Raw genomic sequence first — 18,778 nt, 5'->3', positions numbered from 1 at the left:
TTGGATATTTTTTGCTACAAAATATATAAATAGTATATCGCCGATATGGTTAGAAATAATACATAAAAATAAATGCATTGTATATAGTTTATTTACATCTAGCACTTCAATAGAAAAATATGTAAATTTTAAAATACGAACAAAAATATGCAAATTTTTTATATTTAAATGTATATAAGTTACTTTTAAAAACTGTTTATAGTTCAAAAAAGCAAATAAACATGAGTAATGTAAAATTAAACTTTAATTATAAAAAAAAAATTGATTCAACATATAATTATTAAAACGTAATTTGGCTATCTTTGATTCGTTTCATTTGTTTTATGAATTAATTCTACATGATGAATGGTATTATTTATCAAAATAAGATATGCTAGTTTTACGTGTTTTTTTCATTATTAGAATAAATTTGATATAAAAAATAATCCCATCAAGACAAAAATGATCTAAATGCTTCGAATAACATAAAACTTATGGATTTTAAGATAATATAATGTCTGCAATGAATAAGAATTTTAGTGAATTATGGGTATTTTAACATTTAATTAGTAACTGAAATATGCATAGAAAACATAACTTTATATTGCACACGACTCATATTATACTATAAATATAATGCAAAAGAACTTTCTTCAAGATAATATATGTTTTAAAATTGCATGATCCGGATGAACTGCAGTTGAATGGCAAAATTTTTTAAAATTTCTAAATAAATTAAAATAGCATAACATGTATTGTCAGAACAATTACAAATTTAGACCAGGAAATATATTATGTATAATATAGATTAGACAATCTATATATAATCATTAGCCATTTAGTTGTTGAAAACATATAGATGCCCCTTAATATTAGTAAATGATATATATCATATCTAAATTTGCAAGCTTTTTCTATAATTAGAAAAAAGATAGCCGAAATAAATATAGATAATTTACAAGTATATGAATCAATCATTATTTTTTTATAAATATTAGGTTTTTATTGTTTACTAAGACAGATGCGGTAAAGTATAGAAAAATCAACTTGGAGAAATTCATTGTAACGAACCAATTCGAGGCATATGTACAAACCTTGATTTTATGACAGATTCTATGATAATATTATCAGAAAGATGATAAGTCTTGAAAAGGATTATAAAGGTGAAGATAGCCGAAATTATATATACTGTGCTCACGAGAAATCAGACAAAATTTGCTAGAAAACAATCAATTTAATGACTACTATATATATAGCCTTAAAAAAGCTGCATGTATCTAATATTGAGCGGGTTTTTTAGAGCTGATTTAAAAAAATAAGAATTGTTTGTTATTTTAAAACGGTTACTATCGTTTTGTGTATATGTTACAAGCCAAATCGATGAATATAATCAAACTTTGGATTCTTAATAAAACTTTGAATATTTGGTATTGAAAGAGGCTAAAAAATAGAATATGTGTTTTTCAACGTGAAATCGGTAAAGTTAAGCTTAAAAAAAATTAATCATAATATTTTAATAAATGCATAAATAAAATTTAATTTATTTGGCAAGTATACATATATGTTACTGAGAATGAGATGGTAAATAAAACTTATACCTCGATGATAAATATAGATCCTATACAAAATGAATCTATTCGTCAATTACGAGATATGTTTGTGCGCTGCTAAAATAATATTTCACTCTGTTAATGGTCTTACAATAAACTCATTAAATTTATTATTTATTGGGGCATTTGATATTCAGCTTATTAAAAATGTATAAGAAAAACTTGTATTTTCTCAATAAAAAGATTTAGCTGATACTTCAATCCAGGTCATTATCCTTAACATCTTCCTTTATGCATCTTCTTCACTCAATACTTAATAGTGCTAGTTTTAACTCTGATCTTGTTGTTTTTGCGTAAACTTCTACTTCATTTGGCATTCCTATTCCTCAATATACGACTTATGGTATTTTGATGCCCTCAATTGCAATATTAGACGCAAATAAACATTCTAATCTATTTAATATATAATATATCTACATATAACCTTGGGATCGAGAAAAACCCTTGAATTAATAGGTCTCAAAACGAGGAGAGGAATTGAAGAAGACTTTCGAGAGGAGAAACAACTGTAAGTGTAGATACGCTGTGCGCGTTAGCGAATCAACCAAGTTGTGCAAGAGATCAAAAACAAAAATATTAAATATAAATTTAGCATATAAAAATCAATATATTGTATCTATAGAATTTTAAATTAGTTAAATTCTAATCGAATTTACTTTATTTATTTATGTTTTACTTCTATTACTTTTTAGGAAGTTCGCTTTATATACATAGGAACTATTGCTTAACTGCTGCGCTCTCTGTGGGACTCCTCCAGCACTTCTTGTCACCCGTAATCACCGTAGATTGGGCCCTTTCTCATAGGCGGCAGTCATTATGTGGAGGGAATGAGATTCTGTCTACTGTTCATCGCTACGAGTTACAAGCTACAACCACACTCTATACTGTACTTATATCCTTGCTGAACGGTGTGGGACTTTTCAATACTGAAGGCACAGTTCAACGGCTTACACAGCAACCTCCTTTTTCTCATGGCTTGTCAGTGCTTTATGGTTTATCTTTAATGGTCCACTGGCCGCCCCCTTAGGTATTTTTCTTTAGAGTAAATTCGTTTCGGAAATTAATGGGGTGGGTGGAAATGGAACCCGCGGCCCCTGACCTAGGGGTCAGACATGTAAACCACTCAACCACACCACCCTTAAATTAGTTAAATTATAAATATTTTAAATTAATTTCGCACGTAACAATTCATATAGGTTTCAAATTACTTAGAATGTAATTTATGAATTAAAAAGAGAAAGATTTGGTGGGTGATTGCAAAATGGATATAATAGACTACTACGCATAGATAACTACAAAATTATATCGAAAATATACCTAAATAATAGATTAAATTGTTTTTATAATAGAATATTCATAAATCACTTAAACATTAAATACGGAGTTTTAAACTATAGATAAGCTGAAAATATACTTGAAATATATGTGAATTATTATATGTGACCATTAATGACCTCCAAAAAAATTAAGAGACGTCATTAAAAATCATGATCAGCAGAAAAAATTTTTAAACTCGAAATTTCTGTGGTATTATAATGCCAATGTAGCATATCCGAAATCTGTAAAATAAATACAGAAGAATACGAGGTTATTATTGTGATTTTCATCCTTCGCGCCTGTTTCTAAAAGAATATGATAATTTCGAAGATCCGACTTTATTTTAACGTTTTATCAATAGACTTGCTGTATCTCTCTGTGCTTGTATCTTAAGTTCTTTTATTGCATGGATTTTTTTGACACACAAGCGAATAAAGACATGAATCTGTAATTAAAACTATTGTTAAACAATATTTGATTTGTAGAGTTCCAAGCTTAAAAAAATCAATTATATTTCAAAAAATACAAATGTTTATAAAATGAAATCTATGATGAAAGGGTTTAAAAGACAATAATAGCTGATTTAATTATCTTACGGGGTAAATAATAAAAATACGCGTTTAAAATAAGCATATTCTAATCAAAATTGGTTAAAATAGTATTTAGCTTTGGCACTAGTCTATATGGAAAAAAATAATGTAACACTTTTATTGATTTTTTTTATTTGGTTTAGTTCGAAAGTACAGAGATGCGATCTGAATATTTATTTTTTTTTATTAAATCATTTTTAGAGCTATATTGAATATCTTTCGCCTTGTTTCAGTCAGAAGGGTATTTTGAAGATTGTTAAATGGGTTTTAATATTCCTTCATTTCTGTTAGAAAAGGTGAAGTCTATGAAACTTCAAATTGTAGAATATTATGTAATAATTTTTTTATAATATGTTAAGTGCAATTTTCATTAAAACTTTACTTAAATTATACAATATGATGTGGTTGAATAATCATTAGGGTATGCGAAAAAAAAGGCAAATTTGTAATTCAAGATGATAAAAACATTTTTCTAAAGGATTCCGCATAATTAAATTCAAGCAATAAAAAATCTTGCCTTATAATATTATCATGAACTCTCAAAGTATATCAATAAAAATTTTATCAAGCGATTCCAAAAAAAAACAATGCCACAACCTTTAACAAATAATAAAACGAGAGATTTTCAAAAATATAACAGTAAAAGATACATAAACATATTTCAATATACATTAAACACTAAAAATTATTTATAAATGGACTTAAATCTATTTACAGCAGCGCCTTTTGTATTAATGAAAGAAAAAAAGGGCACAAGTAAAAAATATGACATTCTCTGTATGGTTACAGAAAATAATAATGCCGTTTACCTTTTTAACTTTTTTAAAGGTAAATAAAAAATATTTATGGATGGTTTTTGTATTTTTTATATTGATATTGACAATCTTACTTTAAATGTTATGTAGAAGATTTTGTTGCTGTTTTACGCAGTGCTCAAAATATACTATTTAATGTATGAATAAATCATTAATAATATTCTTCTCAAGTTCTATTTTTATTTATAATTATTTTTTATTGCTTTTTTATCAAAAAAATAGGAAACATGTTATTTGTATATAATAGCCTAAAAATATCCTGAAAATATCCTATATTTTATATCCTGAAAATATCCTATATTAAATATCCTGAAAATATCCTATATTATCATATTCTGATATCTAGAGAATAAATAAGATTCTATTTCATAATTTTTAATTGAAAAAAAGATATTGAACGTAAAACATGATTTAATTTGTATTATTCAATTTTAATGCGTATGAAATCATGATATTTCCAATGTATAAAAAATAATCAATATTGAATTGTCATTTACTTACTTTTTTATTGTAAAATATATCATAAAGTTTTCCATATATCGAAAACCCACTAAAGCACTTTTTATCCAGAAAAAACATGCTTACAAAATACAATAAAGTTTTAACAACTATGCTAATCAAAATTAATATTTATAAAAAACTCTTAAATCTAAAAATTGTGTTATTTGTTAGAAAAACACATCTGCGATACTTTAACAGCCATTTTGTTATCTAATCCCATTTTAAAAAATTATGTATAGGTATTTTGTAATGAAGAGTATTGGTTTAGAAATAATTTCACTAAGCAAAAAACACAAAACCTATAAATTTTTAAATAATCCCTTACATTTCAGTCAAATGATGGAAGAAAATAATATATCAATAAAAATCATATAACGATGTGTAAAAATCTTTTTAACCAGTAGAAATATATTTTTACTCTATAAAGACATTATATTTCAAATTTTGTTTCGGGAATAAATATAAGATCCTGCTTATCCTTTGGAAATTCAAAATATATAGACGAAACAATTTCAGAATTAAAACAGTGTGATCGAGAAATAATTGATGGTATTATTATTTAAAATATGTATCATTCTCAATATATCAATATTAGTAGCAAAAAAGCCTCCACCGATCTTGTTGCTCGAAAGATTAAGTTTATTTTTAAAATATCTATAATGAAAAAAGAAAATCTTTTATAATTGCATTTTAATTGTTATATCTTTGTAATAAACATTGTTGAAAACATAAAATCGAGAAAGTATTCACTGCTATCATCAGAGAGATCCTTAATTTACTGGTGTATAACGGAAATTATTACATATGTTAAAAATTATGTCAGTGTCGTATAACAATAATACAAAGTCAATTTTAAGAACTCGAGGTAAATAACCAGATTGTGGCATATATTAAAACTTGGGTTTGAGAAAACGATTGTATTAATAGTATCGAACGGAGGAGAGGTATTTAAGAAGATTTAAGGAAGTAAAAAATAGCCGAAAGTATTAAGACACTGTGCGCACAAAAAATCAAGCAAATTATGCTTGAGAACAAGAACTAGAATTCACACGAATAATTTAGGCCTAAAATAAATAAATTCATTATATCTATATATGTCTTAAATTTGAATTGTATACTTTAACATAGGGTGCGAAATGATGATGCGGCCATGTTTACATCATAAATTAGTTGTGCTAACAAACCATTTTATTTTATGGAAAATTAAAATTTACCCATATGTATTTCTATGGCTTTTTGTGTAAAAAAATATGTTTACGAACGGTTTCTGCATAACTTCATATGAGAAAATATATGATTTAAATATTAAGTTCTATTAATGCATCAAAGCTTCATTAAAAGGCGAAATTTATGTGGACTTTAGTGTTTTTTAATACACTAAAACCACAAAATTCATATAATTGTAGCTTTGATAAATTATCGAAACCCCATCAGAGTTTTCTTTACCCAATAAATCTTTTTTAAAATCTTATTTTTTATCATAAAAGACGAAATGATGTATGTTTTTATATCGCAGCAATTTAGAATTTATATCTTATATCTCATATGTGAATTTTTTTGTACGTAAAATACCTAAGATTTATTCATATTCGCGATTAAACAATAAGCATGGGAACAAAATTCTGGTTTAAAGGTTGCTTGATCAAAGCAAAATTATCCAAATACATTCAACCAAAATAATTTATATTTACAAAACATTTAGTTTTACTAGTAGCATTTATCATCGTGTTAAAAGAGAATTTCTTACTGTTTTGACGCAATGTTTACAAATGTTATTCCTAAATAAAAGCTTCGGCTTTAAAAGCATTCAAAAAAATATTATAAGCCTTATTTTTATTATCATATCAATAGAAACATTCTCTTAAGGCTATTTTTTTTATAAAAACTACTTGCATATATCGATCACAAATTATGATGCTCAAAAAAAACTATTAACACGGCATCATATGCAATCTAACGTATATCAAATCTGGCTGATAAATATCTTAAAGCGATTTTATTCAACATAAAGTCAACCAGAACAATTTCTGTGCGTGCTTTTTTCTTGCTGGTAGAAGGGGCCGAAATCATATGTAATAGACGCTTTTACATGTAATTGCAGATGTACTATATGCTTTTACAAAAATAAATTAAGTATCATAGGTAGACTTTTTAATGCTTTTATATATTTTTATACAAAGGTATGATGTTAATTCTGTAACAGTTATAATATTTCTCTTATAATATACAAAATTAATTTAACAATATAAAATGGAGATAAACTCTTTTTAAAATAAAATCAAAAAATGGTCAAATATCATAAATATCTTTTTTTTGTTATAAGAGGCTATGGCTTTGTAAAATCTTTAGTTGGATTTTTTCCTTCTACATACTAGACAGAAAACCAACAATAAGTTTTATGTTAGGGTGTTAAGGATGCAGACTTCTGCAGAAACGTATGCTCAAGTAATATTATTAAAAATCAATTATAAATTCGAGGTTTAATAAGAAGTGGCCAAATTCAAGGGCAATTTATAGAACATAATGAGTTAAAAAAATAGGAAACGGTCAAATCTGTTCTATCGAGAAATCATAAGCTATACATGAAGAAATTTATAGTCTTCATACGAATTATACCATAAATATATTCGATAAAGCAAAAAAAATATAGATAAATTCAGTATACTAAGTTTTATGAAATATTTGGATGGAAATTTTTCTCCATATAACTTTTCAAAGTAATTTTTTTTAAGATAATTTTTTATAATTGTGCAACATGAAGGTGATTATAATAAAGAAAACAATGCAAATAACATGATAATCTTATGTTTTAATGTCTAAAAATGTTTTTTATGATATTTTTGGATTTATATTTTTGAATTTTCATTATTAAATCGTGTGATATACAATAGAATAAATGTTTAAAATAAAAATGCACTGACGGATAATTGTTAAAAATTGGTTTTTTCTTTTTTTTTGTTCAAAAAATATATTACTATTATAATATGCAACATAAATTTTTAAAACTTATAATGTGTTGATCTCAATAAATTAAAATTTGTTATAGTATCATCAAAAATTTGATATCCAGACATTATAACCATAGTTTGATCATTTATCATTTAAAAATTATTTGTATACGTTTTATATATATTATATGCACCCACTTTTTTGAATTCACATGTTTTATTCAAATTTATCATAATATATGAATGTCATTTTTAAAATATAATGGCTGTTTTTTAAGATTTAATCTTGTCATGTATCTCATCTTTAAAAAAATGTAAAGTAATACAAGTATATGATTTTTCGCTAAAACTAAAGGTTTCTAAAATATCCAAATTTACAAACCGAATCGTGGCACTTTTATAATCAATAGTATTAGGTTTACGTCTTATATGAATAGATTTTTTAAGAAGAATAGGATTCGTAGAGAGTTCAAGAGCAGAGGATATAGTGAATAGTATAGATATGATGTGTAAATGAATAATATATCACGCTTTTTTAGAATCTAAAATTTGTAAATACAATAGCAAAATATACCGATAAAAAATCCTAATGAAAAAAAAAATAATCGGTAAATTAAATTACATAAAGAACGATAGATCTTTATATTTATAATCAGCAAGATAACTAGCTTACATACTTCATTAATAAAAATAAAAAATTCGCAAATATTTTAAGATGCATTTGACTTTTTTTACTAATTTAAATGCTCGATTGGTAATATTTAAGTGTGTGTATACGCTTTAAGATCTTTTTTTTATTACAAAATGAAAAATTTTTTTTTTGAATATATAATTGTACAAATCGGGCTGTTTTTTTTTTATTTGCCATGTCCGTCTTATCCTTTCTTTGTAAATAACAAATTAGAACGTGGATTGTCTTCAATTAATGTATTTATGTACGTTTAAAACCTATATAATTAAACCCAATGTCAAACTTGACTTTTATTTCACAAATATTTGCGTATTATATTTTTAAGTGTGTGTTAAACAAGCAAATTCTAGATTATAGTAACTTATAAAACAAATTATCTTAGATGTGCGATTTATGTTTTTAAAAAAAAGCATTGAACTACAATTGGGTTTATATCATAATTACAGAATTTTAAAAATGATAACTTATTATTGAGTGTTTGGGTATTTTACATCTTATATCATGTGAAAGTATTTTAGCAAGCAAGAAGTTCTCATCACTACGTAGATGGGGATTCAAAACTACGGTTTTATCAGGGTAAACATTATAAAATAAAAATAGTTCTTTATTATATACAGCATACTTTCTACTGCCATTTTGCATTTGCAGGAACCAGTATTACCCAATCAAAGCAGATTTAAACTATGGAAATATATTTAATATGAGCTAGGCATTTTTAAATGATATCAAGCACAAATTTAAATATTCTCTGATTTAAAATTTTTTGTTCTTCATGAAAAATGCATAAGGTATGATATTTACAAATATTTTTAATATTTTTCACATATAAATTTAGAATTATGCATTATATTAAACTTGAAGTCACTTATAAACGAACGTACCCTTCAATTATTGGAATATATTTCAAAAAATCTCATCAATAAATTTTTTCGGTTTAATGATACGTTTAAACATAAAATGCAAAAAGAAATGATTTCGGATTTACAATATTTTTTTAGTTTATTTCCTTTTTAATGGCCTTTCAATTCTCTAAAGATACAGTTTATGACATAAACAAAATTAAATACATTGTTAATAAATTTTTATGCATTTTTTATCGGTTACTTTTAAGCGTTGAATGTATGAAAATTTAATTAAATTTTTTTTTGCAAGCAAAAATGGCTGTAAAAAACCATTTACATGCCACAAAATAGTTATATCTGGGCCAATAACATATATCTTATAAGATTTATTTTTAGAATATATTTCAAATAGTTGCAATAAAAACTATTTATATCTTATAAATATAGCAAAAATATAGAATCTCGAAATTTTTTTATGATAAAAAAAACATTTTTAAGCTCTTTATAATTTTAATTATCAATTTAAGTGTTTATTAAAATAAATTTATGAAAAAAATGGATATTTAATGATTTATTTACCATTAATTTTTAAATATGATTTTTAGATTATCATTATATCTTTACTTTTTGAATTGGTTGTTTTGTAGTCACATAAGCATAAAATATTTTTTTTGATAATTTATAAATTTGATAGTTATACTAGCTTTTAGGATATTAATTATCTAATAAAAGAAAAAACTTACTATTACGGGTTCGCTTTTTATATTTTTTAGCAGATTTTTACTTTGACACAATAAATAATTTAATTGATCTGTTTTATTGCAAGATTCCTGAAATTATAATTTTATGCGTTAAATTTATAGTTTGTTCGTTTAACTGAAAATTGAAAAAAATATAATATTGATTGGTATATTTAACACGTAAAAATTAAACACCATTTGAATTTTTATTTCAAATAGTAAAATTCAGATGCGGTTTTCTATATAAAAAAGATGGTTTTTATCTGAATCACAACAAACGGATTTTAGATGATTCAATATTATAATTTACACATAGTTTAGTCATATTTGGAATTTATTGGATATAAAAGAAGTTTAATTACGACTTTATATTATTGTAACATTGCTATACATAGAAATAAAACAATTACCCACCCTCTAAATTTTATGAAATATTCAAAAAAATCATGGTCAACAACTTTTTGCATAAATTTTAGCTATGTGTGTACTTTTTTACATTATCGGTAAATTAAGAGCAATATTATATATAATTGTTGTTATTAGATAGTTTTATAATATTTTGTTTGATTTAATTGGAATAAAATAAGATGAAACTTTTTGTCTTTTGGTATTGATAGTTATAAAGGTTAGATTGTAATAAAATAAATTTCAATTTGATATAATCCCGCAAATTATCAACAAATTTTTAATTTCCGTTAAATTTTTTTTTCTATAGCTTTATAAAATTTTCTTGTTGTCATTTAAACTTATAAAATCTAATTTGCTATTGCATCAGAAAGTTTAAAAATGATACCTAAAATTATTTTAATTAATCAGTTATCTGTCACTCATTCACATTTTTGCAATATTTAACATGTTAAAATTAAAAAAAAAATGTTTTTAGAAAATCCATTATAATTTGAAATAGCTGTTGTTATAGCATGATTAAATATAAAATAAAAGATTTTTTTTCCATTCATTACATAAAAAATGATTTCTATGTAATTTTGCAATAAAATATTTTATCTTTATAGTAAAGTCATCAAAGAAATACCTAGCATGCGGTTAATAAATTGTAGATGCAATCACATGAATTTTGCAAAAAGGGTAAAGTACTATTTTAATCATTAATTTAAAAATAGATGTTTTGGGTAAAAAATTTAAAATTCTAAAACGACGGCTTTATGAACGATTAAAGCATATTTTGAGCTCTATTGATGGATTACTTTGAATCTTTCTGCACTGCATATTAGATTATCGATATATGTTTAAATGATTTTTTTTAATAAAAAAGCAGAATATTATCTTAAAAAACCTGACTTTTACTACTTTTAGAAATTTAAGGGTTCTTTTTGAATCAAATGTCTGAAAGACAATTAACAGTAAATATAATGAAATTCGTTATGCTAATACTGCAGATATGCCTAAAATTTTTTATTTAATCCCAGTTTCCTATAAAATTAAACCTTTTAATATAATTCGAATTATTATTATATATACTATAGACACTGTGTTATTTCGGTCTATCACAAATTTTAATATATTTTAAAACATGAATTCAACTCATTATTCGAAAAATTATTCCAATAAATACTAAACACATTGATGCAGAACATTTATTCTGGTTTTCTTTCATTCTATGATGTTTAAATTCATCTTTTATGATTTTTTTTAAATCATCTATTTAAAAAAATAATAATTAAATTATAGACTAAATTGACACATAAATGATGTAAAAATGCACCTATATTTTTATTGTATATGCTTACTCAAAATTTGTGTGTAATATAAAAAAATTTAAAGACAAGATGTTTGAATAACGATCTATTTCATCTAATGTTAAATTTTTAATTTATATCTATAAAAAAAAATGTGTGTGTATCTGTTTTATTTAGAACATAAATATAAATCAAGGCTTTATCTTACCTATTTGACCTTAAAATAAAGTGAAGACACCTTAGTATGTTTGTTTTTACAAACATAATTCGTAAGCTACGTGGTAATAATTTCCGTGATTTAACATTTTCTATTATTCTTTTTGTATTTTTTATTAGGAATAAAGCAATTATATGATTAAAAAAATTGATAAACGCTAAACTAATGCTTAAATTCTGATATCCATGACCATTAAAATTAAAGCAAAAATGCTTTACTTTTTGTATTATGTTAGAAACAAATATATAATATTTTAAATTGAATATATATTCTATGTAGAATGTTTAGTTTATGTGGAAATGCTTTTTTTGATAAAATATGAAAAATTTACTCAATTTTGTTGATAAAATGTGATGTCTTGTTACTTTTTTTAATTAATAATATATTTTACATCTTTTAAGATTTTTTTATTAATGTAAGAAATCTTTGCGAATTCAAAAAAATAAATTTGTTTTTTACATATCATTTCAGAAATTGATGAACGTATTTTTATAATTTAATTGTTAGATTTTACGATTAATATATTTTTTTTGTAATAATTTATTTTATCTGCCTTCCCATATTTACTGCATAAATTAGTCTCCATATTATTACTCGATTATTTATTTTAATATATTGTCCTTTTTACGTCAAAAAATATTTTTATTCTTGTACTAAACACATATAATTTATTTTATTTGTATCGAACTAGGTATTAAAGTAATAAAAATGAATCTGAAATCTGGGTGATGAATTTTTCATCTGTAGTGTTACAAAATTTATATATACGATTTTAATATTATTTTCCAAACATTTAATATAAAATTATATTAAATAACTCACTTACATCTGTAATTACAGTATTTCCAAGTACATATGTGATATATGTTAAATCTAAAATAGTCATCAAATTAATAATACTTCTTGGGTAGGGTAGCATCTAATGCAATTATATGGCAAATTTATGCATAAAATTTATGTTTATTGAATAAATTTGCGCTCTTTAAATCCAATTTAAATAACACGGGAATAATTTCATTTGGCTTGGCGAACTTTGTTTAAACTAAAAATTTAATGATAACGTAATATTTGTCATTATTTTTGTAAAAATAAATACATGTGTAAATCATACAAATTCTTTTATGCTCAATACATTTAAAAAAAAATTATTAATGCTGAAAAATTGGATTTTCATTTTTTATTTGACCACGATAATCGTCACATCGCTTTGGAAAACATCTCGATCGTACCAATTACGGCTTTGTTTTTTTGCTGGTGTGTTCAGGAATCATGTCAAATTGTTACTGCTCCACAATCAAGTGTATATTTAAAGTTGTATTTTCTTCTACTGCTTGATGAAAAGCCAGTGTTACTGTTTATCTTGCATCTGGAAGGCATCAATTACCTGTTTGATAATTAAGAATTACTTGTTTCAAGATTATAGATATCTAATCTTTTAAATAAAAAATTATAGGTCAAATATTTTACTTAACCATCTTCATCATTAAATATTTTTAATTTCTATTTTTTTTTTATAACACATGATATTTTTAAGGTAAATCATTTAGTTCCATTATTCTCAAATATTTATATATATATATTTTGGCTTAAATTTACAAAATGTACTTATATGATGTTTAGATTTTACATTAATATTTTGTAACAAAATTTGAATTATATTCTTACTCGTTAGTTTATGCTATATATTATAACATTAGATTTTGTTCTGTTAGTATTTAAAGATTTTCTTATATTACGACTAAATTAAAACATTTAAACATCACAATGTTGATTCGTTTAGAAATGCACAAGTAAGAAAATCAATTTACCCATTTAAACATGATTTTCACCTTATTTTCTGTCATTTTTGCTACCTTTTCAACTCTACATTATATCATTGATGAATTTATTGAAAATATTGAGAAAGATCTTACAAAGAATGCGGTATATAATGAGGTGTGTATTTTTGATTTACTTTTAAAATTTCGAATAAATGAAAAACATGGAAAGACTAATAAAAGATCAGAAGAGGAACTAGACATTGTTATAAAAGAAATAGAGCGATTGAAACAGTTTCATGTGGGAGAAAAGGAAGAGTATATTATTATAAAGCTAGCAATACGAAATTATGCTACAGACTGTGCATCTACATCGAATTTTCAAAAAAATCGTTTTAAAATAGCTAACACGAATGAAAAAATCAAAGAGAGATATACAAAGTCGATAAAAGATATTTGTGAAAAGGATGAAAGGTGGGCTAGAAACCGTTTTATTGCAAATGAAATACTAAACTGTATAGAGAAAGGAACTAAAGATCTACAGAACAAGCAAAATATGTTTAAAACAGATAAAAATCATTTTATTAAAACGCAATATACATATAACACATGTATTAGAAGCATTCTGATTGATTTTTATGAACAAAACATACGAAAGGCTCATGCTATCAAAGATAAACACATAGAGAATAATGATTGTTACAGTTTTATTCTTCTGATTGATTTACTCTTCTATAGAAGATGCAGAATTAAATTTTACGATCATTTAAAGAAATTTTTAGATGAAATAGACTTTGTTGATACATCTAATTTACAGATATTACTACTATATGGTATTAAAGTCAAATTTTTACGGAATTGTGTAGATAATTCAGTATTGCAACATATAATTTTTCGTGAAAAAATAGAGACAAAATATTCCTTTATTAGGTTTTCTGATGATGGTAGCAGTGTTTTTTCAAAAACAATCATATATAAACTATTTACATTTGATGATTTTGAAGATACTGGAATTTCATGTCGAACCGTTCATCATGTGAAAGAGAACGCAAAATGCACACTTCTGAGATCTGTAAGTTATATTTTATGCTTGAACGGTGGTATAATAATTGTCGATGTAAGCGAAATTTATGAAAATGTAGTAGAAATAGACATTTGTTATTTGAATATTCATAATACTAACATTCATCATGGTTTTTTTAAAAGAAACATGAAATTTGATAAACGTTATATACTTTATTTTTGCGATAAAACTTTCATAAAAACTGGAAATTGTGGAGGAAAAATGGCAAGATATATAAAAAGGCTTTTTTGTTTAAACAAAAAAAAATCGAAAACTATACATGTAAGAACTGGTGCCCAACTAAATACTATTCTAGAACTTTTACGCTCTAAAATTCACCGAAAATTAGAGTTTCTGAATTCCTATTAACATCACATTATAGTGGAAAGTTTTTAAAAAACCAATTTAGTACTTTCGATAACAAAAATAGTATTATTTGAATTTAAAAAAATATAAATGTAATTCATGCACCTTAAAAATGTTACACGAATAATATAGTTAATAAATCAATCTTTTATTGCAATTATAAGTGCATATAAAATGATAAACATGATTATTTGATCATAAAATATTGTGAATCTTTATTTAAATCGATGAAACTATGTAAGATTTGAACCAGACGGCTGGGATCTTTTAATCATATGCTTTATATATGTAAACCGAGTGTGTTATTATAAACGATAAATTTTTTTTTATCTTTACTATTCTATCCCAGCGATTTTGGATTCCAAAAAATTTTTAGCATCGTCAATTTGAAATAAATGATCATTTTCTGTATTTTATGGACAACATACTGATTTTAATATTATTATATTATTTCAATTATTTTATTTTTTTCGTAATAATTTGTTTTTAGCTTTGTTTTTTTCAAGCAAAACTTTAGACCACTTTGTAGACAGACTTCATCAATTTTATTTTGGTACCATAATCTTTACAATGTTTATCATTGTGTACTCTTAGAATATACTATTAAATTCTGGTGTTTAAATATTTTTTATTCTTTTTCGTGTGCTTTAGCCGGTATTCCTAGATCTTTAATACACAAAACATGGTATTTCTGTGAACACACCATAGCATGTTATATTTGCTGGTATTTTTTTGGTTTCGCGTGAATATATTAGGGCTTGTATATTTACTAATAGATCATATTTCTTAGCTCCCATCTTCTAATCATTCTAATAAGTTTAAGTTTAATTTTAAGAACGCTTTTACTTTTTACAGTTTTTTGTATCTTCTAATTTAGATATATTGATTTCAATTTACTTTTTACTAAGGCATGATTATTTTATTTAAAATAAGCTGAACAATTGATTATTATAAAAAGGTTTGGTAGTAGAAGCTTGAATAACTATTTTGGTGAATCATAAAACCATGCCAATGTTAGCACAAATACATCTGTATTTATTTCTCTATTTTCAGATCTAACATTAAAAGCTAGATATTGTGTGTTCTATTATTTATGCAAAATTACATCTGTTAAATTTTAATTTTTGGCTTTTTTACATACGATGTATTTTGTTTTTCTTGCTTCAAAATAAATATGAGAAACACGAAAAAAAAATTAAAAAATTAAAAAAGAAATTATGAAATTTCTTCTTCTGTTGATGCTATAAAATATGATTCACTTGATATTAATAACCGTATCTAATCATAAAAGACTTAACAGGAATGTATTTTCACATTGAAAAAAAATAAAGTATATAACTTTTAATGAAATGTATATAGTTTTACAGAACTCGGGTATTCTATATTTATTAAAGTAAAAAAAGAATTCGATTGATCTTCTTGGTGATTTGTATACTTGAACACCACACACTTTATGATATATCCAGAAATTACAGACGTTATTTTATTTATTCAATAAAATACTATAGGGCTTTTTTATATTTTTATGCAGTATAAATTTTTCATTTTTAATTCATTTTAATTTTTTTTTTGCACGCAACAAATTTTGGCTATTTACAAGTATTTTCGATTTTTATTTTTCATACATGTTAAATAATCTAAATCTAAATATGTATTTTCAAATCAATAAATGAATAATTCATAAAATATATTTTCACTATCTTCTTCGTAAAACTAATTTTTAATTTTATTGGTAAAAGTTTCATTCACAGCAATCATTATTTTACTCTGTTTACTATGATCCCTCTACATCTCTCATAATAATAAGAATTTTTTTAACACAATAAATTTTAAACATTTGATTTTTAAGATATAAATATTTTGGTTCAAGTAGTTTGTGTATCTTTCTAGCTTTTGAAAAAGTTAAGCTTTTAACTTACAAAAATATCATTGGAAGAATTATACATTGTATAAATAATCCAAACATTGCATAAAACAACATATTACCGTACAAAAAAAAATCAAATTGCATAGGAAAATCATCGATGGGAACACAAAAATATGCAAAAAATCGATTCAATAATCAAAAATCATTCAAAATGGTTACATTTTATATTCCAAAGCTTAAGCGTTATATGTTTAAAATATATTCAGAGATTCGATAAAAAAAAATATTGTTTAGCGAAGTCTGGAAATACATTGAATATTATATATTATAAATGTAATTCTATCATAAATTTAGAATCGTAAAATTTTGTGATTTGTTATATATTTTTATTTTTAGAAATAAGCTACAAACGTATTTTTATTTTATATATTATATTGATTGAGTAATTTTATCATGTAAAATACTTCCTATTCTATACGAATATATTTTTCATGCGTATAAGTAATCTGAAAGTTCTGATTCGTCGATTTAAAAATTAAATCTTAAAATATATATCGACCAATAGCATATAATTCTGATATTAATAATCATTTTGAATATTACTTACAATCAAAATGCATTTTTAACCAAACTTTAACTTTTTGTTTAATTTTTGTTCAAATAATTATGTTCGATTATCATGGTTTGTTAGAAAAATAATATGTTCACAGCAAATCGTTCTAGAAAAACTCTCATAATTTTTTTTTAAATATGATAATTTTACTTTATAAAATAAAATAATATTTTGTTTAATTTTTCCGTTTTTTTACTGCTACTATTATTATCAGTGATGTCAAAAATAGAACAAACTAGAATAAATATATTGGTCTTCTGTTTCTTAAATACTGATTTGTATAATCTATATAATGTCCTTAAATAGAAAAAATGTCTTAAATCATTATGCAACTTATATATTTTTAGATTTAGACCAGAAAAATAAGCAGCAAAGTCTCCGTGAAATAATCTGAATATTCGATATGCAAACAGGGACTTTGAAAAAATATGAAATATTACTTTTATTTTGTCTTTTTTTATGCAGCTCCGATTCGAAAGAAAAAAGAGTTGTATATAATTATATTGACGAAATTTCAACATTACTAAATAAAAATGATGGTATACCAGAAATTATTTTTTCTATGCAGCTATTTGAATTTTATATGAAAGAAGAAAAATCGGAATTTATATTTCAAACTAAAGATGAATTAAACAATATCTTGAATTTAATAAAGAAACAGACCAAAAGCTGTTCTGAAGATTTTATGCTTGTTTCCGCAACAATTCATGCTTGTCAAAAGGCTACATATAGTATGGACAATAAACAGGAGGAAAGTGACATAGTTCAGAATAGCGATGTAAATGAAGGTGAAATTCAGGGGGAAAATGCATTCTCTCTAGAAGAAACTGATTTTATAAATTTCATGCGTAAAGTGTTGATATCTACAATTCTTGATTTATTTGAAAATAAAATACAAAGCCCTGTTTATCTAAAAGAGAATGAATATGCATTTGAATTGGAAATTAAAAGCATAAAGAAAGAAAACTTCGTGGAAATTTTATCCAATATGCTAGATATCTTTATTAAAAACGAAAAAAATGTGTTGAAAATAAATGATAAGGCGGTGAAAAATAATTTATGCAAATCATATGTATTCCACTTTCTTATAAATAGTGATTTACTTGATCAGGACAGATCTATGATTATGACTGATTTGATGCGATTTTTTGAAAGGTATAACAAG

The sequence above is a fragment of the Rhyacophila brunnea genome, unplaced genomic scaffold, assembly GCF_057557595.1.
Source record: "Rhyacophila brunnea isolate RB1 unplaced genomic scaffold, BYU_Rbru_1.0 scaffold_32, whole genome shotgun sequence".
NCBI classification, from domain to species: Eukaryota; Metazoa; Arthropoda; class Insecta; order Trichoptera; family Rhyacophilidae; genus Rhyacophila; species Rhyacophila brunnea.
This window is presented reverse-complemented; position numbering follows the sequence as displayed.